Raw genomic sequence first — 27,700 nt, 5'->3', positions numbered from 1 at the left:
TGAATTGGGCCCAAAAGGTTCAGGCCCCAGTTCTTTATAAATTACTTTGTCACATACACGACAACAGCTTATATCATTATCCCATACTAATGTGTCAAGAAAACACAAAATGAACATGATACATAAAGTAGTCTGCATAGAGAAGCACAGGACCGAACTTGCACGCATAGTGCTCATGTCACCAAAAGCATAAATAACCAAAGGTAGTAAAAAAAGAATCGTCACTCTCCTCACATCAGTGACAGTCTCCTCCTTTCACCGCACCACCACATATCTGAACATATTCTTTGAAGATTCCACCGAAAAGTGAAGGTGTTAGATTGGTTCAACCACACAGGCCAATTTCAATGTATACAAAATGGCTTCCAGGCCCTAAAACAGGACAATATATGAACCCAAGACCTTCAGGGCCACGGGACACTCCTTCGAGTAGCCGTGCGTGCTATAAAATTAAATAACATAACATAACGGGAGTCCCTGCCTGTGTGACCAAAGAAGTGGTACAAGAGTGTCATTGTCAGAATATTGTCCGCCATAAATATAATGTGCAAAGCAGCATCACAAAAATATCACCCCAATGAAGTTAATAATAAAAAACAAATCGACACGCAATGGGATGATATTCTTGCAAATTATATCTAGAACACTATATTTATATAGAACGATATTTCAGTATACAATATTCTGACATAGAAGCATAATCAATATTGGAAAAGTAGAAGACAAAACTTGTATACAAACAGCACCCCATTTCTCCCTACATGTCTCAAACATTGTAGTGAAACATGAAGGACATAACCAAAGGCCTAGCACATACAAAGGGCCAGTGCACAGATGAAATGTAAAATTATGGTAATTTTCATTGCTTCCATTCACCAAGCTGTGGTGTGTATCCAGCATTCATCTCCTTTTGCTCATTCTCTCTCCCCCCCCCCTCGTGCCACCAACAACAAAAAAAATACATTTAACTTTCAAAATTTATAAGTAGCATCTGTTATTGAGGTCATGGGATGGTCATTAAAAAAAAATCCAGAGGTCAAAAAGGCAGTACTCAAATCATTTATTGGTACTAAAAGAGCTAGCACATCTGATATTCTATTCTGCTATGTCATGTTTTTTTCCTGGCAACTGCATCCTAGCAACTTCATGCTTCTACTACTAGAATCCAGCTTGTTGGAATCAAGGAGACAGAGGCAGACGTTGTTCTGGATGGACAGATGCTGGGGATTGCTGTTCCTAATCTTAATAAAGTGCCTCTTCAAGAAGAAAGTGGTGTTCCTTCTTCTCAAGAGTACACAATCTGAAATACCTGGAGCTAACAGAGTCTCTAGTGCAGCCTTTCTCTTTGGGTTCACACGGTGAACCAGAGCCCTCTGGATGTCAGTCTTTTTGAGGAACGAGGTAGTTTTGTGTGGTGTCTAGTTAAGGGTTAGTTTCCAGGGAGCCCTATCACGTGAAGAACATGAAAACCATCCAGTGAGGAAGCTTTCCTTTATAGATCTGCCAGCTCTGCTCCCTGAGATTCTACTGGAGGTACAGTATGCAATCCTCCCTATGTTTGGATTCATTCCTCTTTAACCACCCTCCTCCAAGATCAATCCAGCTCAGGAGAATGCCTGTGGGTGTGCCCCAGGTACCGGAGGGTTGTGCCATGGCTAGTACGGCTCTGTGGCTTTCTATATTCATTATCCCAGTATGGAAAAGCCCAGCAAGGTTGGTCTTTCCCAAAGTCCCTGTCAAGGGAACCCAGAGAAGGCCTGGCAATTTTGTCGGACTAGCCATCTGGGGCCAGTGGGTGGGGAGGTGGGGGCAAGTGTGAAGCACTGTTGCTTTTGTTACTGGGGGCCGGTATTGCAGCGCCGCTGCAAAACCAGCCCCCAGTCACAAAAAAGGTCACCACCACCACTACAAAACCGGCCCCCACCCCTCCAGCCTCCTGGGGAAGCAGCCAAAGCCCGCTACGGTCAGTTCGGCCTTGGTACCTGCGTATGTCTGCCAGTCGCTTGGTGGGTCATCGTCTGCGAGGTTCCGGTGCCCACTCTTCAGGTGCACAATGATCATGGCACCCTTAAGTCTGCCACAGAGCTCCTATGGCATCAGACATGACAGAGATTATCTTTCCTAATGGTAATCATTTACTGTGAAGTTACAGTTTAATTTACATATGCAATAATGTCACATGCGTTTCTCAGCACAGGGATAAGAGGTCCTTACATGGGGCAGTGCACTGCTACCAATTCAGTGAGTGGCTTATTAAACATCACTACTGGATAGAGCATATGTGTATGCTTCTTAAGTAGACATTCTTAAATACTGTGGTGCATCTATGAGCTGTCGGTCGCCAGTGGGTAGTTATAGTTAGGCTCTAGTTTCCAAAGGAGATGTGTTTCTTCACTTGTCAATATCTTTGGTGCTGGTTAACAAATCTTCATGAGATTTTATGAACAAAGTGTGCCAATGATTTTAGTTGTGCATGTAAAGTTTTGGGGGAGATCTGTCAAGTGGGGGGGTTAAAAAAAGTGCATTTCCCATGTTAATTCCCATAGGGATTTTAAACACAACTACAGCCCAAACCGCTGGACGAAATGACACCAACTTTGTCAGAAAGGTAGCCCTTGGTCCAGAAAGAGCTGTTTTTGTTATGTGGTGTAAATCCGTTCAGTAGTTTTGAAGTTATTAAAAGAAAAACAAATTTGTATAAATAGCTACGCTACCCCTCTGCAAATCCTCCTGATCTCATGCAGAGATCTGATTGTCTGTCAACACTTCAACCAGGAAGTGTTTAAAGCCATCTTGAGACTCGGCCTCAGCTGAGTCCTAAAAAAAATGAAAAAATTAAGAAAAGGGAGCAGGTTAGAAATACTGTGAGCCCCTAGCTCTGGTGCTGGAATACCGCAGGGACCCTGCCAGGGCTAAACAGCATTTTTTCAAAAAATGTTTACAGTGAAAATTATGACAGATTCACGAATACCCAGCAAAAATTTTAAATAAAATAACAAGTGTAGGCTCCTGCACTTCTTTTTTAAAAGCCCCCAGGTGGGCAATGTCCCAAGCGCTACATTAAAAAAAATAAAGGAGGGGGCACCTGGAGCCCCATCCTCAGGATCTTATGAGCCCCGGGGACAACCACCTCTCTGGGGGCTTACTGAAATTAAGGAGGGGGGCCATGGGATCCCCTCAATTGGGCTCAAAGAGCCCCAGGGACCACCACCTCCCCGGGCTTCAATTAGAACAAAGGAGGGGGGATGTAGAGACTCCCCACCCCCTGTGGCTTACATATTCCTTGGGACCACCAAACCCCAGGGCTAAATTAATATTAAAAGGGGGCCCATTGACCCCCCCGGGCCATGGGGACCACCACTTCCCTGTTGCAGAATGGGAGGGGGCCCGCATAGCCTTTGGGGCCACCTCCCCGAGGCTTGCCCGTGCTATTTAAATGGCCTTGGGGACCACCCCCCCAAGGGTTGGCTCCTGCTATCTCTCGAGGTGCCCACCCTCAGGAGATAGCAGTTTGATTTTGCTTGGCGGGAGCTATGACAGCTCCAGCCAAGTGAGAGCAAACACTAACTCAGCTCCCAGCAAGCGGGAGCTGTCAAACTGCTTCCGTTTGTTGGGAGCAGAGTTTTCATCTGGTTCCTTTCCCGCTAGCATGCATATTTAGCAGCTCCCTGCGTGTAGAAACAATTCTGGCTCCAGCAGGAGGCGGGAAGGCAGCTGGGACAACGGGGGCATTGAGGGTCCCCCCCATGGTCACCATCAAAGCACACTGGGTGGCCTGGGTGGGTCCAGGGCATCCAGGTAAACGTGGCCGAGCCCTGGGGGCAAGGTTCCCTGAGGCTGAAATCAGCCCAGGGAAGGGGCAGAGTGGTCCCCATCCCCATAGCACATGAGGGAAAACAGATAGCAGAAAAGCTAGCAAAACAGAGCAGAAGAGGGCAAAATAGAGGGCAGGAAAGGCAAAACTGAGGGCAAAGAAAAGAAGGGAAAGGCAAAACAGTGGCAGAAAAACAAACAGAAATAGACAAAACAGAGGGCAGAAAAACTAGCAGAAAGGCAAAACAAAGCAAGAAATGAGCAGAGAGTCACAAACAGGAGGCAGCAGGTAGACAGGCAAGAGGGTAGCGGACTGCGGACAAGCTGGACAGGATAACTGTTGCAGGGGGAGCGGATACGAGGACCTGCTTCATTTTTACAGAAATTAAACCTCAACTGGAAAAACTTATATATATAAACCTAGCAGGTGTCCCAATTGAAGCTCCACTTCTGTAAGGGACAAATGATCTTGACCTCCTGGGCTTGACAAAGGCAAAGCAAGTGTGTTTTCTCAGCAATTCCATATTAGAAAATTATCTGAAATGCTTTGTGGAGATGAATGCATAATTAATCTATTGGAGCGCAATGTCTAGTGCCTGTAACAAGTGGGTTCTTTCTTGTCCCTACTTGGTGAGAAAAGAGTTCATGGTTCTTCCTTTAAATGACTATGAGTATACAAATGTGCAAAATCACCTGAAGCTCTGCCCGTTTGGCCATGCCCACCTTAGTAGTATGCAATGGTCTTCCCACTTTGTGCCAGAATGATGGGCAGCTTACCAAAAGTCCCCCCAGTGCTTTTCCCGCCAATTTTGGTGACGCGTTCTTGATGCTGAGGAATATGAGGGCATCTCCAACAAACAAAGAAGCACTTACGTCATAGAGTTAAGAGGAAGGACTCTTGTCTGGTGGAGATTTACCTTTTACCTTTTGTACTCTTGTCGTCTTCTCTATAGGAAGATTCATGGTATCACAAATTCCTGGATAAAGACGCACGAGGAACCATCACATAGCCAAAACGCACACAAGGTCACTGGTGACATTTCCTCATGGTCCATTATGTAGCTGTAGTATAGAATATATACTGGACATTTACCCAAGGTAGCACTTAGCAGTTAACCAGTAGAAAGTACTTTACTTGGGTAGATATTGTGTGCAAAACTGTGGACTCTTTTTGGGCAAAGGGGCAAGTGCAGTTCCATTGTGGCCCAGTCACTGGCACAGCTACTGACACACTCACAAAGACACTTAGACTACCACTCAGGCATTCACTGACTGATACACCCACTCACAGACCCATTGAGATACTTATGCACTTACTCACTCACTCACACACCCACCGAGACACTCATGCACTCACTCACACACTCACTCTCAAAGGTTACAGTTAGGAAATAGAATTGAAAAACTTTAGAAATTCACTTAAAAAAACAAAGGTCACAGGGACGTTATAGTTAGGCTCAGATTTCAAAACCAGTGAAATTCTGCGGTTATAGTAACCTGAGCTAACTATAACCTTCACCCCCACAATGCACTGCTTATGACCTTACATATTACATCACTCATTACATGGTCAATGACATCACTGATGGCATCCACAGAACCCCTTACACACTGTTCACACCTCTATACAACCTTTCATACACCTACCCAAACACCCACACAACCACTCATTACCCATTCACAGACCCATACCAGTACTCACATAACCACTTGCTCACCAATAGAGCCACTCACACACCCACTCACTCACACAGCCACTCACAGAACTACTCACTCACCCATACATCTACTCACACAGCCACACTGACCCATACAGCTACTTTCACACCCACGTATTCACCTATAGAGTCACTCACACACCCACTCACCCATACAGCCTCTCAACACAGCCACTCACTCAACCAAACAAGCACTCCCACATCTGCTCACTCACCCATACAGATATTCACACACACTCACTCTCCAATACAGCCACTCACACACCAACTCACTCACTCAGAGCCATTCAGACACCCACTTACTCACCCATACAATTGCTCACACACCCACTCACCCACCCATACAGCCACTGACACACCTACTCACTCACCAACACAACCACTCACACCCCCTCACCCTCATAGCTACTCACACACTCTCTCACACACAGCCACTCACATAATATATGTTAGAAGTAGTATCACTCATTAGTAGTATACCTAGCATACTAACTTAACTTCTCTAGTAGCTTAGTATATATCTTTAACTCTCAGAAACCTTTATGAAACACTTACACTCACCGGATGATGTCATCAGTGGTGTTATCAGTTCTGTCATTTGAGAAGACTGATGTATTATGCAAAGTTATAAGCAGTGCATTGCGGGGGTGTAAGTTGTAGTCAGTTCAAGTAACTATAACTGCTGAATTTCACCAGTTTTGTAGGAGTGTAATCTGAGCCTAACTATAACGTCCTTTTAACCTTTGATATTTTCCAATGAATTTCTAAGGTTTTTTTTTAAATTCCATTTTCTAATTATAATGCTCCTGTAACATTTGTTTTTTTCAGTGAATTTCTAACTTTTTTTAATGGCATTTGCTAACTACAACATCCCTGTAACCTTTGTTTTTTTGGTGAATTTCAATGTTTTTTTAATGTTATTTTCTAACTATGACGTCCCTGTTACCTTTGGTTTTTTAATTGAGTGTATGTGCATGTATTTGTGTCTGTGTGCATGTGCATGCTCCTTAAGCAGTCATTCTGGCACTCAGATCAAAAGGCTAAAACCAGTGGCGTAACACAAAATTATGCCTCCCCCACCCTGCGAGAATGTGACAGATATTCATTGGTCTTAGGTTTACCGGGAGAGCCCTGTAGGAGAGTAGGATCTGCTTCTTATAGTTACCCCCACTTTTTGCTGATGTTTCACTGTTTTTGGACTTTAGTCTGGCTGGGGCCCTGCTAACCAGGACCCCAGCCTAGCTGCTTCCTCTCTAAATTGATTACCAGTACTTTAGGTACACTCCAGATTTGATTCTGGGGTACCCTTATAAGTCCCTAGTATATGGTATACTATGTACCCAGGGCATAGGTACCCCAGAGGCCTACCAGGGGCTGCAGCATGTATTGTGCCACCCCTGGGAAGCCTTCCAAAATGACACCACAGGTCTGCTACTGCAGCCTGGGTAAGGTGGTGTATGCACCCCTTACTGAGATATAGGTTACCTATATCTCTACATATCACTGCACATGTAAACCTATCAGTCACCCCTATGGCAGGCCTTAAAATTCCGGAAGGCAGGGTGCTGGGTTTCATGTGAGAGGGTGCCCATGCATGAGCAGGGCCCCTCTGCAGCTTTTGGAACCTTTATTTTGGGGTTGTTTGTGATGCAGCCAAACCATATACTCTTAAGAGCATTATAACCTCGCGGTAAATGCCAACTTTGGAATGGCTGCATGGAAACATGTTGTGTTTGGTGTCAAACACCTTGGAGTCATACCCCCACACCAGTAACTGGTGTGGGAGTATGATCTCACCCTTCTAGAGGGAGAAACATGACAGCACCGGTATACCCGGTACCAGCTTAACAGACCCTGGCATCACAAAATGGATGCTGCCAGCCACAGACACGTGTCTGCCCTCCTGCTGCTGGACAAAACTCTGGCAGGAGAGGCCTCGACAATAGGTTTCCTGTCACAGGGAGGTGTAACCACCTCCTAGAAAGGCTTTAATGTATTGGGGCTGGGTGGGTGCACTCCAAGAGTGCTTTGATGTCTGCACTGGGGGCACATTTGGTGTCCCTGTGCATAGTCCAGCTCAAACCGGTTGCAGGGGCTACCAGCCCCTGCTCTGGCGGGAAACTGGACAAAGGAAATGGATGTAGCCACCCCTCTTTCCTTACCCTCCCATAGGTGGGTCCCTAGAGTTTGTCCCACCCCTTCCTTGGGTATAAGATAGGAACCCTTGGCTACAGGACTTTAGATTTACCTGCATGAAACTCTGATACATAATCCTGGAACTTCGACAATCTACAAGATGCTAGATGACTGAAGAATCTCCCTTGGAGTAAAGGAGTTACTCCCCTGTAAGGCAGGCACCTAAGACGCATCTGACTGGTTTGCATCTCCGAAGCTCCTGCCAGACTCCGAAGAATTTGCAACACAGGAGGTGGCTTCCCAGACTTCCCAGAGGCCGACCCAAGCTCCCAGCCAAGCTGAGACCCGTAGCCCTCGTGGGGACCGTGAAACCGGAACCCCTGGACACTGTGCCCATTTGCAAGTGCATATGCTTCTCGTTGATCCTTGAGGCTGTGCTTTGGGCTACTTGTAGTCCACATCCTGAGCAGTGTCTCCACCGAAGATTACTGGCCTACACTCACCGAGTGTCCCATGGGCTGGAATTGTGTGATTCCTCTTGAGGTCCCTTTGCGATCCCTGGTCCATCAACTGGTGGGTCCCTGTGAAGGCAACTCTAACTTTAATTGGACTTATCTGGTTGCTCCAGACGTGCCCTGACTCTCCATTGCTTGAGGAGTTCCCAGGACCTTGCTGGTCCGCACCGAAGCATCTTTTCTCTTTTCTGGCGGGGGTTGCAGTTGCCAAGGCTTGTTGGGTTCAATCCGAGCACCAACACTGCAGCACTTGACATCCTTTGTGGGACAGCTCGAATCCAGCTTCTGGTTGTTGTCGACGCCTCCTGGTCCTCGTGGCTGCAGAGTCAAGCTTCACCTCTTCGCATCTGAAGCACCCAACATCGGTGGGCATTCGTCTATCGTGCCCCGGGTCACTGACCCAGCCCATGTCCCCTCTTCTTTCAGGTTCTTCTGATCTTTGATCCAGGCTTGGATCACACCGGACACTTTTCTTCTTCCCGGCAGCAGCACTTTGCAGCAGATAGCCATTGAAATCAACGACGATTCCTGACACCTATGCACCCGGCTTCCCTGGGTGAAATAATTCGACTACTCCGGTGCTCCCGTGTGTGTTGGCCCAAGAAGCCCCTAAGTCTAAAGGGGTTTGATCAAAGTCCTCTCCTAAGTATCCTTAACTTCTGAAATTCCAACTGCGACTTTCCCATAGAATAGTATGGGGTCTGTGCCTGTGTTCTCACACTGCATGCGTCCCCCGTGGGTCTCCTGTGTCACTATCTTGGGTGGCTCCTTTGGGTCCTAGCGAGTCTACGTGCTCTAGGCACTGCGTCTAGTCAAGTTGTGGTTCTTATACCACTTTCTTAGTATATGCTTTGTCCCCCCCAGGGCCCATTGTATATTGTGCTATTTACGGTCGTTTTAGAACTGCATTATTGTGTATCTTGGACTCTAATCTCATAAAGAGATTAGTAGGGAGTATTTAGAAATAAATACATATATTTTATATATACCTTGTGTGGGTCTCCTTTCATTTAGTGATTCAAGAGGTTATAATCTGGTAAACCAAGCTGCTTTATACTCCGTCAAGACTTAGCCTGAAGGCTGCTCTCCATAGCTACCACTAGGATAGCTTTCAATAAAGGTTGTCTCTAAACCTATTCCTCAATAAGGGTTGTTTGGACTGGTACAAGGTCCCCACTATAACTAGTGGACAGCATATACCAGAGCAACTTCTCACAAGCCGCTGAAGATTTAGGGAGGCTGCAGCGCTGAGGCTGCATGAGCCTACATTACACCCCCAGCTAAGAGACAGAACTCACTCCTTGCTATAATAGGAGTAATTTATGACCATGTATTATCTGGAGAGCATTAGCAACTTGTCACTTCCCATATTCGCAGTTTGCTCCCGAATAAAATTGCAGAAATCTGCCTGCACAACTGCGTCTATTTCCCCAATTTTACCAACATCCTGTGTGCTGCAATACCTCATAACATGTTTAGAGCAAGTTTCCTAATCTCACACACCTTGCCTCAAATCTACCATACACTCCTAACCACAACCAACAGCCTACTCGACTATCCACTATGAAGAGAGCCTAGGACCACAAGGCAAACCGGGCCACTTCAGGATCTCATCAGGGATATGATGCACTATGGAGATGCTGCAATACAATACAATGGGCAGTCTTCACCCCTCGCTACATTTGAATGAAGTTCACAATCCTCCGGCACATTAGCAGATCCAGTGAAACAGTTTCTTATGGTTTTAAATTAGTTTATGTAGTAGAATTCAGTCAATTTATGCTTGGAAACTTCAGCCTTCTCACGAGAATGAAGAGCTCTTTCACACCGATTCCTTATACCGCTTTTTCAAAATTCAAGTTCAATATCATTGAAATTCAAAACAAGTGTGTCTTGAATGTACTAAGACATAATTCTGGTTGCTGAGGTGCTCTTACTCCAGGTTATTATAATAGTGCATGGGTTTGTGTGATGGAATGATAGTGGTATCAGTGTAAAGGATGGCAATGTGTCAAGAGTGAAACCATGGGGAGAGCAGGGATACTTGTCTGAGGGAAGCTTATGTATGACTGGTGCTCTTTATAAACTTATAAATTATAGAGTTGCTCTTAAAAAATATTGCCCATGCATTAGCTTGTTGTCTGCACTCCAATTAAATATACATCTGCACTTAAGCATACTTTAACATTAAGGTACTTAGCATTTTGGATGAAAAGAGTAGTAGAGGATTCACAATAATGAATATATTTTTGTATTCTTTTATTACACCGGCGTTTTTTTGTCTTCACGTCCTCATCTATACTGTGGTCCACCACCCATAAATATTCCATAAAATAGGTCAACGAGATATTTCTGGCAGCTGAAGCTCACATCTAGCCCACCAACTCCCCTTCCTGCTGCATCGATCAACCTGGAGTCTTTCAGTTAGCGTGAGGACAAAACCGACCAAAACTTATCGACGCAGCCTGATGGATTTCACCATTGATTTACTGCTCCCTACAAAAAAACGTGAAAATAATGTGCACAAACGATTTCTCCCTATTTTTGCTTGTGTTTAAATACAGCTCAAAAGCTGAGCGGACGAGAGAAATTGATGCTGAATTTAAAGAAGGCTCAAGTGTGATAAAGGATGCAAAAATCGCTTGAATCCATTTTCTTTCCTCCGGAGTTGAGTGTTAACAGAAAACCATCCAGGAGCGCTGACTCCGGGTGAGAATCTGCTGCCAGAATTTCCTCCACCATAATATCTCTATTGTGGGGGAAGTACCACTTATGGATTTATCTGTAGATATAGCACTTCAACAAATAAAAGCATTTTTCATTCCTCCGACTCTAATGTCGTTAGGACATAGGTCCATCTGCCGTGCCCTGGCATCCCTCGCCTCATTTAGAGTGCAAATTATGCTGGGAATCCCGATGCTGCAGCCACCGATGGCTTTGCCATCAGGAGACCCCTTTGTCGGGACAACTGCTGGAAAACAACTCATCAATAGGACCGCCCTATCCACACTGCTCTCCCAACACTATGCACTCCAGCTGTTGCTGTCCAAGGTACCATGGTGGCTTCCGACAGCAAAAGTGTGAAAGATTTCTCCAAGCATCGGAAGAAAACTTTCAGGGCGTCATGGACATTTTTTCTTCATTTTCCGAGGATAAAAACCCAGGCCAGGCTGTTAAAAAAAAATGAAAATGGTGATGCGACTATCCTTACTAGCAAGGCACGGCCTACAAGCATCCTTTTGTTCTTGCCAACAAAGCTCCCATCACTTAGCCGCTTTGACAGTAGTGCTTCTCGTGCGTTAGGAGTATGGCACGTGGTCTTTCCATCCTATGTGGAAAAGATCTCTGCCACTACCAAATGTATTCATCGCCCTTTGCTTCTGTTTTAAGATTCGGTAAAACAACTCCAGGCATGGCGGCCGTTGAGCGCTCCTCTCTCCTCCACTTGGAGTCTAGTGTCTTCATCCTATTTTGATCCAAATTTTGTATCGAAATCATATTATGGGAAATCTTAGATTCCCTCTGTCCATTCTACCTACTTCTTTGCATAAAAAGCGCCACTTCCCCCGTGCAGCCGGAGAGTATGTTCGGAAAAATAGTACAAAGTTATTTTGTCTGTTATCAGAACAAATACATAAGATGTTGCGAGGGGAAAAACGCCAATGAGATGAGAGATGGGCGGAAGTGGGTGGGGGGAGAGGGGGGTGCAGAGGTTAAAGCTTGGGGAAAGAGCGGACAAAGAGAAATGGCAAAATATATGAAGGGGAGCAGGAAGCCAGGTGAACAAATAGAGGATGTGGGAAATGAAAGAGTGCCGGAGGCTCTGAGGAGGGGGGTGATCATTTGGGCATTTTCCTCATCATCTATTTCCAATCATGCATCTGCACGGAAAGTGATATCACTGGATTTCCAATCATCCATCTTCATAGGAGGCAACATCACTGGTTTACTGTCAAGACTGTATTCCTTTAGTGAAGTCTGCAGCATGGACACACAGAGGATACACACAGCAGCTGCACAGCTGGAAGAGCAAACAAATACCAAACGAAGCCTGTCTGCACCCAGCTGCACCCCGCCCTGACCCAGTGCCAGCACCCAGTGCCAGAACCCATGGTCCTCCTCCCCCACCTCACCTGCTGTCACTACTCCACTGCGGCCCTCCGCACCCTGAACCCTAGCCGCATACCCCAGACATACTGCCGCACCTTGCCACCTAACACTTTTGAAGGGGAGTTCTCCTGAGCTACCTGCCATTTCTCATGCACCCTCTGACACCCACCTCACTCCCCATCCACCTCATATATCCAACATACATGACCACACACACCCAACTCCCACTACACCACACCACTCCCTGACCTGCATACTCCTCCTCAGCGATCGCTTCTCACTAAACATGCCACTGAAATTTGAGATCTGCTACACAACTGCTCATTTTACCTGCTCTTCCTTACCAAAACCTGGCTGAGTCCCACATTGCCGTGCACGGGAGAAAAGATTGCACAGACAGGACTGGACAAACAGACCCAGAAGCGTAATCACTATCATCTTCAAAGAAACCTTCAGACTCTTCATCACCGCCACTGCACCCTAAGCGACACCTTTGTCTACAGGCCCTTCTGCTGTCCTCCTGGACATGCACCAACTTTGGCAGCACTATCATGGACTTTGTTGCCCCCTGATCCTCGGCTCCAGCACCTTCATCATCCATTGCGACCTCAACTAAAAACTTGAGAGCCTCACAAAACCAACCTCATTCAGGACCTGTCCAACCCCAGACTCACCAGAGAGTTGAAGATCGCACACACACCGCCAGATACCTACTGGACCCTATCTTTATCAACTTCACCAATGTCACAGTAAACAAGCTCACATCAATCACCTGATACCACACCCTCATCAACTTTCGCATACCCATCATACACCACAGCAGAAACACCATCACCGAATGTTCACAATGAGACTGGATAAAGATCTCAGAAGTATCCAGGTTTTCTGACTCCTATAACACCGGCCTTGACACAACAACTTCCCCAATTGATATCCAACTTAAGTGCCTGGAATACCACCTGCACAAATACCCTGGCTCCTCTCTAAGCTGACAAAGCCATGAGAACCAGACCACAAGAAAGCTGGTACACTGAAGAGCTTAGGTTTACCAGGCAACACTGCAAGAAACTGGAACGCAGATGGAGACAAAGTCAGAATGATACTCACAAGATCACCTACAAATCCGTCCTCAGATGCTACAATCAGCTAATCAGAGCAACTGAGCTCGCAGTGGTCACTGACTACATTGAAATCAGCACCCACAGCGCCAAGGAAATCTGTGCTATAGTGAAAGACTTCACCTCTCCAACAGCAGGCTCTGCCAGTGTAACCCCCTCTCAGGACCTCTGGTCTCAACCTTCCCTATCCTTCAGTAACAAGATCACCAGCATCAGCAAAAACTTAAAGCCCAACCCTCGCTGCACTCCTACCTATTTAAATCAATACGCAGAGGACCACCTGATGTAAACAAACACCTAGTCACCCACCTCACTGCCCATTGACAACCACCTCCTCAACACCACCCACTCTGGAATCAGACCCAACCGTAGTACAAAGAACGCCCTCATCACCATTACAGACGTCATTCGAATGATCATGGACAGAGGTCAAACCATGGCCCTCATCCTACTGGATTTTTCGGCAGCCTTTGACACTGTCTCCCAGCCGAACCTGGTCCAATGACTGCATGAAGCCAGCATCCCCGTTCGCGCACTTCGCTGGATTTGCTCTATCCCGACAGGCTGCATCCAGTTGGTCAGGCGGGTCCCCTTCACCTCAGATGCCAATCAATCAATCAATCAATCAATCAATCAATCAATTAAAGTACTTGTAAAGCGCACTACTTACCCGTGAGGGTCTCAAGGCGCTGAGGGGTGGGGGTGCCACTACTGCTCGAAGAGCCAGGTCTTGAGGATTCTTCTGAAGGTGAGTAGGTCTTGGGTCTGCCGTAGGTGGGTCTGGAGGATGTTCCAGGTCTTGGTGGTGAGGTAGGAGAAAGATCTGCCACCGAAGGTCGTTCGTTGGATGCGGGGGACAGTGGCGAGGGCGAGGCTGGTGGTGCGGAGCTGGCGGGTGGGGGTGTAGAAGCTGAGTCTGCTGTTCAGGTAGGCTGGTCCGGCGTTGTGGAGTGCTTTGTGTGCGTGGGTGAGGAGCTTGAAGGTGATCCTCTTGTCGACGGGGAGCCAGTGTAGGTCTCTCAGGTGGGGGGTGATGTGGCTGCGGCAGGGGACATTGAGGGTCAGTCGGGCAGAGGCGTTTTGGATGCGTTGTAGTCGACGCAGGTGTTTGGCTGGGATTCCTGCGTAGAGTGCGTTGCCGTAGTCCAGCCTGCTGCTGACGAGGGCCTGTGTCACTGTTCTTCTTGTTTTGGTCGGGATCTACTTGTAGATCCTGCGGAGCATGTGGAGGGTGTTGTAGCAGGAGGAGGAGACGGCGCTGACCTGCTTCGACATGGAGAGGGAGGAGTCGAGGACGAATCCTAGGTTGCGTGCGTGGTCGGTGGGTGTCGGTGCTGTTCCCAGTGTGGTCGGCCACCAGGAGTCGTTCCAGGCTGAGGGTGTGGATCCGAGGATGAGAACCTCCGTCTTGTCCGAGTTCAGCTTCAGACGGCTGCTCCTCATCCAGTCGGCGACGGCCTTCATTCCCTCGTGGAGGTTGGTTTTGGCGGTGTGCGGGTCCTTGGTGAGGGAGAGGATGAGCTGGGTGTCGTCGGCATAGGAGATTATGTTGAGGTCATGTTGGCGGGTCATTTGTGCAAGGGAGGCCTTGTAGATGTTGAACAGCATCGGGCTGAGGGATGAGCCCTGGGGGACGCCGCAGATGATGTCAGTGGCTTCGGATCGGAAGGGTGGGAGGTGGACGCTCTGGGTTCTGCCGGAGAGGAAGGACGTGGTCCAGTCGAGGGCCTTCTCTTGTATTCCAGCTTCTTGGAGGCGTGTCTTTAGAGTGCGGTGGCAGACCTTGTCGAAGGCGGCTGATAGGTCCACGAGGATGAGGGCTGATGTTTTGCCATTGTCTAATTGGCACCTGATGTCTTCTGTGGAGGCGATGAGGGCTGTCTCGGTGCTGTGGTAACGTCTGAATCCGGACTGGGAGGGGTCTAAGATGTTGTTGTCTTCGAGGTGGCGGGCCAGTTGTAAATTGACTATTTTTTCGATGACCTTCGCCGGGAACGGGAGTAGGGAGATGGGCCGGAAGTTCTTGAGGTCCTTGGGGTCCACCTTGGGCTTCTTGAGGAGGGCGCAGATTTCGGCGTGCTTCCAGCTTTCCGGGAATCTCGCTGTTTCAAAGGAGGTGTTGATGACCTTTCGTAGTTGGGGTGCGATGGCTGCGTCTGCTTTGTTGAATACGTGGTGTGGGCACGGGTCTGACGGAGATCCTGAGTGGATGGAGTTCATGACCTTGCGTGTCTCGTCGTCGTTGACGTTGGCCCAGAGGGTCAGGCGGATGGTGTGGGTGGTGTTCGCAATGGGTGTGGGTTCTGGCGTAGTCGGGGCGGTCGTGGTGTTGAAGCTGTCGTGGATGTCAGTGATCTTGCGGTGGAAGAAGGTGGCCAGTGAGTCGCACAGTTCTTGTGAGGGCGGGATGTCATTGGTGTTCCTTCCCGATGCTGAAGAGCTCTTTGCTGTCATGTGCGTTGTTCTCCAGGCGGTCTTTGAAGGAAGATCTCTTGGCTAATCTGATGAGGTGGTGATGTCTGCGGGTGGCGTCCTTGTGGGCTGCGTGGCTGTCTGGTGTGCATTCATGGAGCCATTTCTTCTCCAGGTTCCGGCATGCGCGTTTTGAGGTCTGGAGCTCGTCGGTGAACCAGGTGGCTTTCTTGCTGGTGTGACTGTTGGAGGGCTTCTTGAGCGGTGCGAGGGTGTTGGCGCAGTCATTGATCCACTGTCTGAGGTTGCGGGAGGCGGCGTCTGGGTCGGTGGGTGGGTTCTGGGCGAGGGTGGTGGTCAGCTGGTCTTCGGTGACTTTGCTCCAGCAGCGGCGGGGCAGCAGTTGGGTGCGGTGGTGCGTGGTTGGTTTCTTGAAGGTGAAATGGATGCAGCGGTGGTCGGTCCAGTGGAGCTCGGTGGTGTGGTGGTAGGCGACGTGGGTGCTAGTGGAGAAGATGGGGTCCACTGTGTGTCCGGCGGCGTGGGTGGGTGCAGTGACGAGTTGTCTGAGGCCGAGATTGATGAGGTTGCCATCAAACTCATCTGCGGAGTTCTGCAAATGATCCTCATTTAGCCCTATTCTGTATGACCCCACTCACCAGCATCATCCGGACGAGGGAATCAACATCATATCTTATGCCAACACCATCCATCTCATACGCTCCCTCTCTCACAAGATGGCAAACACCAAGACCAATTTCTCCACCTGTATGACCGAAGTCATCAGATGGATGAAAACCACCTGCCTCATGCGAAAACAGAAAAGTCGGAAGTAGTGATCTTCAGTAAAGACACTTTGCTCCAACCAACTCACCCTGACTGGCCAAGTGAATGCATTCTCTGTCTCCCGCTTCCACACACTCAAGATGCTAGAGAAGATCTTGAATTGCTCCCCACCAACACTTGTAGAACTGTTACCATAGCCCAAATCACCAGCAATCTGGAGTATGGTGGCTGTTGGACTTGGCCCTTTTTCCCTGATTTTTTTCGTTTTTGTAGTGTTAAGGTGCAGGTGCTTACTTCGCCCAAGATGGCTGCCACAGACCCCTGCTACTGCAGGGTGGTCGTTTTTCATAGTAGCACCCTAGCTGCCAGGAGCTGGCTGGGACCCACAACAATGTTGCGACACCAGCCCGCCTTTTTGTCCCATAGTTAGAGTGGGGAAGCTCCTGGAAGAAGCTGGAACCTTCTAGAAGGGAGGTGGGGTTTTACTTTTGCCGCCTTGGCTAGAGGTCACCTGACCTAGGGCTACTTAAGAGTGGGAGGGAAACTTTTGGAGTGAGTTGGCCATTGGGGTGAAGCAGAGCTGGAAGAATCCACCAGGAGTGTAGGCGGTAGGGCCTAGCCAGGGACTTATGCCTCTGAGAGTGACAGGATTTAGATACTGCCTCTTAAGTGAGTGAGGTGCCCTGTGAATCCCACTGATCTTGCCCAGTAGTAGGAGGACCCAGAGACTCTCTGCCAGCCTGACTAGGAAGGACCTAGTCGCCCTCTCCATTCCTACCCCCTGTAACAGAACCCCTTAAGGGCGCCAGATACATCTGCGCCAAAAGACTTCATCTGTCAACTGAGAACTGAAACCTAACTTTAAGAACTGAGACTGCATGACAAGAGCGAGCTGTAAGCCTTGAATGCCAGAGCTGAGACTGCGTGTCCAAGCTAACCTATTGAACTAATTGCTAAACCGATTGCCAAGCCACCGGGGATCGACCAGGTACTAGCGCTGTGACCCCCGCGCTCCCTGCCCTGGTCTGGGACCCCCGGCAGCGTGCTCCGCTGAGCACTTTACCCCATCCTTAATTTGAGCCCCCCCCCTGCGACGACGAAGTCAGCGCGCTCACCGCCGCGGCCTGGAGGCCTGGAGGAGTGCCCTGCTGTGTCGCGAGGCCCAGGCGACGCCCGGGGCTCCGTCGCAGCCGTGTGAGGAGGTGCGCAAGGTCGGGGCCGAGTTCCCCCAACGTCGTGAGGACGGACGCCTGCTGACGCCGAGACGGAGGTAAGCCCGGAGGCTGAGATCCCCCCTGGTGCGCCCCCTGCTTGTCTGGAAACCACACCGCACTTGGCCCGGGTTGTCCCCTCCGTGGGAGTCCCCTCCCCTGCCTGCGCGACGGAGAGACCCCGCTGAGGGATCCTGTCCGTGTCCCCCCTTTAGTAATACTGAGCGCGGTGCTCTGGGAACTGCACCGGAGCATAGGGACCCGCTCCTCAAGTCCGGTCACCCTCCCCGCTGGAAGCCGCCCAAAGAACTGACTGACATTACCCTCGTGTGGTGCTTCACGCCACCGACCCTGCTTCCCCAGCCGGAGAGACCGGGACTGCGAGTAACCCACTGTGTTATATGCTCTGCTCGAAAGTAGATTACATGCCAAGAAATGCGAGTAGCGCACTGTGTTATATGCTCTGCTCGAAAGTAGATTACATGCCAAGGAATGCGAGTAGCGCACTGTGTTATATGCTCTGCTCGAAAGTAAATTACATGCCAAGGATTGCGAGTAGCGCACTGTGTTATATGCTCTGCTCGAAAGTAAATTACATGCCAAGGAATGCGAGTAGCGCACTGTGTTATATGCTCTGCTCGAACGTAAATTACATGCCAAGGAATGCGAGTAGCGCACTGTGTTATATGCTCTGCCCGAAAGTAAATTACCTGCAAAGGAATGCGAGTAGCGCACTGTGTTATATGCCCTGCTCGAAAGTAATCACCTGCCCAGGAACGCGAGTAGCGCACTGTGTTATATGCCCTGCTCGAAAGTAAATTACATGCCCAGGAATGCGAGTAGCGCATTGGGTTATATGCTCTGCTCGAAGGTAATGATATGCAACTGATTACGAGTAACGCGTTGTGATAACTGTTCTACGCAAACGTTTCCACATGCAACTGATTGCGCGTAGCGCTGTGTTTTATGTGCCTTGCTTCACAGTACTAGGGGCCAGTGGTCACGAGGAGCGCTCAGTTCAACAGGCGCCATGTTGATGAACCCAATGTTCCCCCTTACAAGTAGTACGCTGTGTTAGACGGCCTGTTCAGGGAAAGACTTTACATAAGCGCGCGCAGCGCTAGAATCTCCCGCATTTAACCAGCGGGCGTGGGTACATGAACGAGGTTAGGCACTGCATAGATATCACCAAGAGTGTCGCAGGTACTGAACGATGGTATTATGATTCATGTATTACCTTGTTATTTCCTGAACTGCAACTGACCAGCTATACTTGGATAAACTTGAAGTATTTGCATAATTTAAACGGTGTGGCGTCCCTTATTGTGTGTGTCCCTAGTCCATGAGGAGTGTGTGGTGTATGGTTGCTTAACACATAGCCCTCTGGTTGCCCGACCGGCTCGCGCCACGTTACCGCCCATAGGGCCTGGTGACCCCAGGTTCCTACAGTGGCAATGCACTCTATGCTGGAATCAACGTTCAACTGACCAGCAGACTCCAGACCATACACAAATCTGTGGCAGGCTCACCCTTAAACTCCCACCCTGCATTCACATCACCCTGAACCTAAATGAGCTCCACTGGATCCCAATCCAAAAACAAGCACTCTTCAAACTTCTCACACACACATACAAAGTATTACACAACTTTGGCTCCGTATACCTCAACGACTGCAGAAACGTACAGAATCTAGCAGACATCTCTGCTCAGCCAGACTCCTACTCACCCCACCTCGCATACGCAGACACAGATCCAGTGGACTTGCCTTCTCCTACCTTGCTCCTAAAGCCTGGATCGACCTGTCCCTGTGCATTATGATCTCCTCAGTTCTTGAATGCCGAAAGAAATTGAAGAACTGGCTCTTCACCTAGCCCTGACCTTGGATCTGCACATACAGCTTCTGCTTCAGTGCCAGGATACCCTCCTGGGTGAGTTGTCTGCTATACAAATAACATAACATAACATAAAATAATTTGGACAGGTGAGGAACTAAGAGGGGACATGGCAAACAAATTGATAAGGATGTGGGAACAAGAATAACATTTAGAGAAGTTTGAGACCAGGTGGGAATGCAACAGGTGATCAGATACATCAAGCATAACAGAAAAATTAGCATAGTAGAAAAATAGAGTGTTAAAAAAAGTGGAATTTGCTAATGTATTAAATATAGAGGTATTAGAGACAAAGTGGAAACAATGATAGAGGAGTGCATTATATGTTTTGAGATGAAAGATATCAATTAAAGACTATGCATACAAGGGGGAGGGAGCACACTGCCTCTCATCCCTGCACACTCCATTACATTCTGGTAAATGCAGTACGCTTACTTCAAAGTGCTGTCGTTTTTCACCAAAGTTGGTGCAGGTAGTGCTGTTATCTCTAGACACATGTTTCTGGGTTTAGCTCTTCATCAGTAGAGAGCAGCAGTAGTAGAGAGCAGAGAAAAGTCATCTGGGGTTGCTGTAGCGCTGCCCAAGTCTTCACAGGTCACAGTACCACTTCATTGTGCAGGGATGTGAAGCAGTGTGCCCCCAACCCACCCTGCTGTTGTAGAATATTTATAATTTGTGTGATGTCTTGATTAATAAAGTTCGATATTTTAAGACAGTTAGGACCTTATTACAGTGTCGGTTAGAGAGGCATCTGACCGACACTGTCACGGTGCGGGAACCGCTCGATCCTAGGTCGGCTGTTCCACACACCGAATTAGAATGCAACTGCACTTGGTGCAAACCGCCCACAGCACAGGCTTCAATTGAGATATGGGAGTTTGCAAACCCCCCTGCACCGAGTGGGATTTTCAGGCGGGCACCATAGGTGCCCTCCAGGGCCACACCAGAGAGAGAGGGAGGAAGGGGCCCTGCTAGTGGCAGCCCTTCCATGTCAGAAAGACTGACATGGAAAGGCTGTCGAAAACTGACATCATAATCCCGATGGCGGAAACGCCGTCTTTAAAGGATTATGAGCCCCTTCCAACTGGCCGATGGGCTCTCTGAGCCCATCGGAACCGAGTCGGTTTCCCCAGCAGGTTTACACTTCGACCGCAGTCATTGTAATATGGCGGTCGGAGTGTAAACCTACCATGTCGGTTGGAAAGCCTGATCGACATCGTAATAAGGCCCAAAATATTTTTCATATTTGGAAAGCATCAAATGCAAGAAAGAGATATGTGACAGTGTTATCAACAGGAAAATTCTTATTTAGTTGATCACAATAACTAAACCAGCTATAACAATACAACAAACATACTGGTAACAATTCAGAAAGTCAAGACATTCAATAGATTAACTTTATTAAGAGCTGTGGACTAATTTAGTATTTGTCGGACTAGGAATATTGGCCTTTGTGAGTCAGGTCCCCAGATTTCTTCCTTTTATAGGACTTGATTTAATTATAGATTTTTGCTCTGTTCACTGGGGGATGCTAAACACCTCAAGGTACATGTAGCCTGCTAATGTAACATCGTAATTCCACTTGGCTAATTCCACTTGGCTTGGCATAGCTGACTCTTAAGTAAGACCAAAGTAATGCTGCACAGAAAGTGGCATAAAAGTCACATGTTGGGGATGGATCTAGCTGGGCTCCGACCCAGACAGCTCTCGCCCAAGCTCCCGCGCAGCTTTGGCTGTGGGATGGGTATAGCTGTCTTGAAAGTGAGTGAGGTGGAGTAGGGACCATCAGTACGAGCAGAAGGGTCGGGCATGTAATGGTCAGTTCTCAGTCCTCCGACTGCTACACCACCATTCAAAACAGTGAGGTGGGGCTCTCTACCTCTCTGACACTGGCTAGAATATCGAAATGGTGGTGCAATACAGAGAGATCATGGCCTGATTAAGCGTACTCTCTTGGTATACTTGCCTGAGAGTACGAGCCAGCAGATGGCGGTAGTATCCACCAAGTAGCAAGTGAGGACACCGGTAGACCAGCACCTTGAGCACACGGTCTCAGGGTGCTGGCCTGGTATGACAACAGGCCCTGAAGAAGTGTCCCTCATAGATGACAGCAACCTACATATATATACTAAATCAGCTGAGCAATTCAGACTGTTGCAATATAACAAAATAGTACTTAGCATTGGAAGTTCTGCGCCACCATGCTGCATAAAGAGGTCTAAATTAAACCAGCCAGAGACAAAAAGATTTTTTTGCCATGTGACGTACAGCTCTGAGCCATAAAGCTAGAATGGACAGTGAAATGAAGGGCTCTCACATATCTGGGCTGACCTCCTCTGGAAGACTGTGTTCCATGTCCTGAAGGGACCTGAATGTCACTGAGAGAAGCATTCAGCAGAAGGTCATGTTGAATTAAGAGTGGGGGAACTCAAATGGAGAGTAGGAGGCCACAACACGCAACTTGAAAGATTGGAACAGTGTATGGAGAAAGTTCAGAAAGCTGTCAATAAACAGGTCTGGCTAGCTTCAGGAAAAGCAGCATCTCAGCTATGATATGGCTGGAAAAATAAATAGAGGTACTTGACAAAACATTGTGGGCCTCGTGTCTGAGAACAATGGGATTCCCAAAATTGGCATCAGCGAAGTCATCCAGCAATTTATACAAATGACAATGAGGGATGGAGACAGTGCAGCCTATCTGGAAAGCCACAGGGCAGCACGTCTATCAACAAGAGGACCCGAGAGCAAGCCATTGGACACTGCGACAAACCTGGCTGAACTGGGGAATCCACAACAGATGGAGACCACATCTTTGCCCTTTGAGAGCAGAGGGCATTCCTACAAGGAAAGCAAAGAGGTAATCTTCTTAAATTTAGCAGGATCATGGAGCATAAAAGTCAAAGCACCAAATCATTAAGAGAAAGCTGGCTGGAGGCTTCGAGATGCAGTGCTTTTATGTGGTATCCAGTGAGACTTTGAGTGCAGAGTGATAGGAAACAGGCTGCGAAGACTTTCTTGTGACCAAAAAGACAGAGGTGAACCATGAGCAGTGGCAGAGCAGAATGGGGGAAACCTGACGGAGAATTGCGGGCACTGTCACAATAAGAGAGTGAGAGGAACTCAAATCCTACCATGTGTCCTGCAAAACAATATCAGTACACACCAAAGCACTATACCATCTTGAAGAGTGCTAATTTCCTACTAAGACAATATTAAAAATAGTGGATGGAAAACTTTCACCCACAGAATCGTGGCATGCTTCATTATAGGCCATTTCATCCCACCTTGGTAAGATATTGCAAACATAGAGAGACAATGACATGAGGAGGCATGGGATGAAACGTATACACTATGCATACCGTGAACCACAGACGATAAGGTTTAGAGCAGAGAGATAAAGACACAGGTAGGCATACCCACAGGACATGGGCACAACATGACATGGCTAGAGATAAATGCAAGCTTACACAGAAGCGACAAACTCTGAAAAATTGGCACAGAGAAACGTTGGGTGACAGGGAAGTAAGGAAATAATAACACCAGGGAAATAGGAAGACTTTGGTTCAGTCAGACATGCTTATTGACACAGGAAGCAAAAGACACACAATTGATGGACGGAATGCAGAACAAATCAAAACATTCACCCCCAGTCAAGAGATCATTCTTTTGCTCACCATGCCACCCCAGTTTAGACCCAGTCATATGCAAATCAGTCTTGAACCTGTGCCTCATGGGAACAGTCCAGCCCGAACTGCCAAGCCTGGTCCTCCCTGGACCTGAAACAAGCATCCTAGGACCGGTTTCGGGGTTTCACCCCTCTTCAGCCAGGATAGCTTGATTCCAGTGGCACAGTGAGCCCAGGACCCACGTCTGGGCATACCTGGTGCACTTAGGGCGAGAAAGCAAAAGACACACAATTGATGGACGGAATGCAGAACAAATCAAAACATTCACCCCCAGTCAAGAGGTCTGGGTTAAATCCATCATTCTTTTGCTCACCATGCCACCCCAGTTTAGACCTGGCCATATGCAAGTCAGTCTTGACCCTGTGCCTCATGGGAACAGTTCAGCCCAAGCTGCCAAGCCAGGTCCTCTCTGGACCGGAAACAAGCATCCTAGGACCGGTTTCGGGGTTTCACCCCTCTTCAGCCAGGATAGCTTGATTCCAGTGGCACAATGAGCCCAGGACCCACATCTGGGCATACCTGGCGCACTTAGGGCGGGATTGGCATGGTGAGCAAAAAAACTCTGGATTTAGGCCCAGATCTCTGCACTGGGGTGAATGTATGACATTGTTCTACATTCTGTCCATCAATAGTTCTTTTTGCACTTGTCACCCCGAGTGGGACGGGTATGCTCAGACGTGAGTCCCATGCTCTCCATGCCACTGGAATCAAGCTATCCTGGCTGAAGAGGGGTGAAACCCCGAAACTGGTCCTAGGATGCTTGTTTCCAGTCCAGGGAGGACCTGGGCTGACAGTTCGGGCTGGACTTTTCCCATTGGGCACAGTTTCAAGACTGATTTGCATATGGCTGGGTCCAAACTGGAATGGCATGGTGAGCAAAAAAACAATGGATTTAGGCCCAGATCTCTGTACTGGGGTGAATGTATGACATTGTTCTGCATTCTGTCCATCAATAGTTCTTTTTGCATTTGTCACCCCGAGTGGGACGGGTATGCTCAGACATGAGTCCCGTGCTCGCCATGCCACTGGAATCAAGCGATCCTGGCTGAAGAGGGGTGAAACCCCGAAACCTGTCCTAGGATGCTTGTTTCCAGTCCAGGGAGGACCTGGCCTGGCAGTTCGGGCTTGACTGTTCCCATTGGGCACAGGGTCAAGACTGATTTGCATATGACTGGGTCCAAACTGGAATGGCATGGTGAGCAAAAAATCGATGATTTAGGTCCAGATCTCTGTACTGGGGTGAATTTATGACATTGTTCTGCATTCTGTCCATCAATAGTTCTTTTTGCATATTGACACAGGAAGACATGGATCTGGTATAACACAAATAGGGATTTATTAATGAAGCACAAATGTAGGAGACGTGGGTAGGCATGAACACAGGTACACACTGCTACATGGAGATATGGACACAAGAAGATAAGGATATGGAGACTTGGACACAGACTCAGATAAATAAGAACACATAGATATATACAGATATGAGGGTCCAGTAAGAGACCCAGCCTTGTAGAAACTTAAACATAAGGGGACACGAACATGAGGAGACAAGGGGGAGAGGGTGTAACCTTACGGCTAGAGCGGTCAACCTCGGATCTGGGGAACCGGGTTTGAGTTTCGGCAACGACGCTCAACATCCTATGATTCTGGGCAATTCACTTAATCTCCCCGTGCCTAACAAAAATGAATGTGTTCATCTATAAAAAGGACGTTTGAAGACAGGGAAACAGAGAGACGATTACAGGGAGTTAGACACAGGAAGATATGGGCATATGAAGACAAAGACATGTTACGTTATGTTACGAGATTTGTAAAGCGCATGGCTGCTCCAGCAATGGGGCGTCCCAGCGCTGATCCCACTGACCAACAGAGAAAAGAAGGCGGCAAGGTTGGTAAAAGAGGTTACCTTGGAAAGAGATAGCTCTTTATAGCCTTCCGGAAAGATTCATGATCTTGGAAGCTTCTGATGTTACCAGGAAGGGCATTCCAGATTCTGAGGACGAGGGCACGGAAAGAGCGACCTCCGGCCCATGCTCTTTCGACACGAGTGACACATGCTAGGTGTTGGTTTGAGGAGTGCCGCAAGTGGTTCGGTATGTAGGGAGTAAGGAGCTTGGCTAAGGTGGCGGGGGCTTGGGTATTCAGAATTCTGTGGGAAATGCACTGAGCCTTGAAATTGATTCTTTTCTCCACCGGAAGCCAATGAAGCCTTCGTAGGAGGTTGGAAGTTGAACAAGATTTGGGGAGGCCGGAGAGTATCTGAGCTCTGGCATTTTGTGCCTTTTGTAGGCGATGGATCCTTGCTTTGTTGGAACCCAAATACAGAGAACTGGAATAGTCCAGTCTAGAGAGTATGTGGTAGACTGGATGCTGACCTGGCGGGTGTGGGCGTTGAAGAATCCAAGCAATGGCTTGAGTCCACATAGAAGTCCAAAACAGACACCGGCTACTGACTTTGTCTGTACCTGATATGTCAGGGCAGAGTCAACCCAGACACCCACATTTTTTACGGTCTGCTTGGGAAAGGGAGGGGCCCCTAGCGCAGCAGGCCACCAACACCTGCTCCATAGGTGGGTGTTTCCATCTAAGAGAAGAATCACTGATTTATTAGCGTTCAGCTGTAAGCAGTTGGTTGTCATCCAATCTGCGATGGCCATCAGGTCTTCTTGAAACTTGGCCACATCCTGGTCGGAGTTATTGGATAGCGAGATCACAAGCTGAGTGTGGTCAGCATAGGAGACCACAGTTAGGCCCCTACCCTTCGCAACTGCTGCTAGAAGAGGCACAGGCACACAAACGCTTATCCCTGTATGAGGTCTACCGGCATGAAGGAAAGGAGAATGGGGATAGGCACTGGTAAATATAAACAGAGAGGGGCATGAACATGGTGAGAGAGGAACATGGGGAAATAAAAGAGAGAAACTGTTCCCTCAGGGCAGGAGTGGGTGTGATGGACACTGAAAGGTCACATTTACTATTCTAACTCCAGTCCTAGAATGTTTGGGGAAAGAGCAACTTCCCCACAAATTTTCTAGGAGGCTTATTTAGTATTCCAACTCCAGTCCAGGAATAATTTGGGAAAAGGTTAACATTCTTCAAGTATTTCAAAGGAAGACATGAACACGGGGAACATGGGGAGTTAGGGGCTGGGGGAAACAATTATATTGGAAGATATGGCCATGGTAACATGACATATAAGCCTTCATTAAAAGTTTGCTGAAATCAGGATTACCAGATATGCAGCGAAAGCCTCATTGTCCTCCTTCTCATTTTGCCAGAAAAGAAACTGATGAAACGTGAAGAAAGACGACTAGGGAAGAGGCGACACGTGCAACTATCAGCAGAGACACCACAGGTTTCAGAAGCTGTGCTGCATTCTGAGGGGAAAACTTGTACGGAACTAGCCCTCCGCGTAATCTCCGCACTCTGTGATATCAGTAATGCCGGGTGTGGCATTCCTGTTTCGTTTTACATGCCATCTCTTAACGAGGGCCCTAGTGAAAGTATGTTATATTTTGAAGACACGTACAGAACGATACATACCGTGCTCGAGTCCTAGTACAGCATGGCACAGCATAACGGAGCAGCCTCAGATATTACTGCTTTCTATTAATCCCCAGTTTCCCGTTATTCTTTCACAAATCGGTGTCATTATCACCTGCTTCAGTGATTCTCCTGTTATAACATTGCCTTTCTTCTTGACTCCGTTCACCCCGTGTCCGTCCCGTGAACCAGCCTGGGAAGTTCAAGCGCCGCCCGGGGACGTGGAGTTAAGGATATCGCTTTCCTGTAGCAGCTTGTCTTAGCAAATAGGGTCACTCATCTTCACAGCAGCGCGCTCTCCTAATGAGGTCTGCCTGCGTCCCTGCTCCAGGCTCGTGGACTCCGAGTGACGGAGCCTGGGCCCTTAACCATAAAACACAGGTGGCCGGTGATCTGCCCGTGAGGTGCAGTGCCGATCCTTTCACAGAGGGACGAGTTTTCCCTTTAAAGCCCACTGCGGGCGCCTCCGCAGCCTATACGCGCTATTTGGCAATAGGTTATGGGTGCTGCTTTGGGGTTGCGGTAGCAGTCTTCCATTCTTAATGCTGATCTTTAACCTGGCACAGAAACAAACTGAATGATTTATTTGGACTGTAATGTTCTGTGTTATTTTTGCCTATTTCGGTGTCACTCATTGTATCCACCTCTGAAGGATGGAACACTCCTTCGGCCACCCAAGGTCCAAAGCTGCGTGCTGGAAGTTAGGATCAAAACTCACTGCAGCTGATGCTCCGTCTCCTCGGCCACCGTCCATTCATCT

The 27,700-nt window shown here is 48.2% G+C and overlaps 1 long non-coding RNA gene across 1 annotated transcript in view; it reads right to left on the bottom strand.

The window, feature by feature from the left end:
- The window catches only part of LOC146858141 (uncharacterized), a 30,242-nt gene extending 2,812 nt beyond the window's left edge, over positions 1-27,430 (bottom strand). The window contains exon 1 of the long non-coding RNA XR_014979657.1: positions 26,941-27,430. This is a non-coding gene — a long non-coding RNA (uncharacterized LOC146858141). The remainder of the gene's footprint in view (positions 1-26,940) is intronic.
- Between the last annotated feature and the right edge of the window lie 270 nt (positions 27,431-27,700).

Source organism: Triturus cristatus, chromosome 3_2 (assembly GCF_964204655.1).
Source record: "Triturus cristatus chromosome 3_2, aTriCri1.1, whole genome shotgun sequence".
Classification (NCBI taxonomy): Eukaryota; Metazoa; Chordata; class Amphibia; order Caudata; family Salamandridae; genus Triturus; species Triturus cristatus.
Note: the sequence above shows the minus strand (reverse complement) of the source record. Positions and strands in the feature narration are given on the sequence as shown.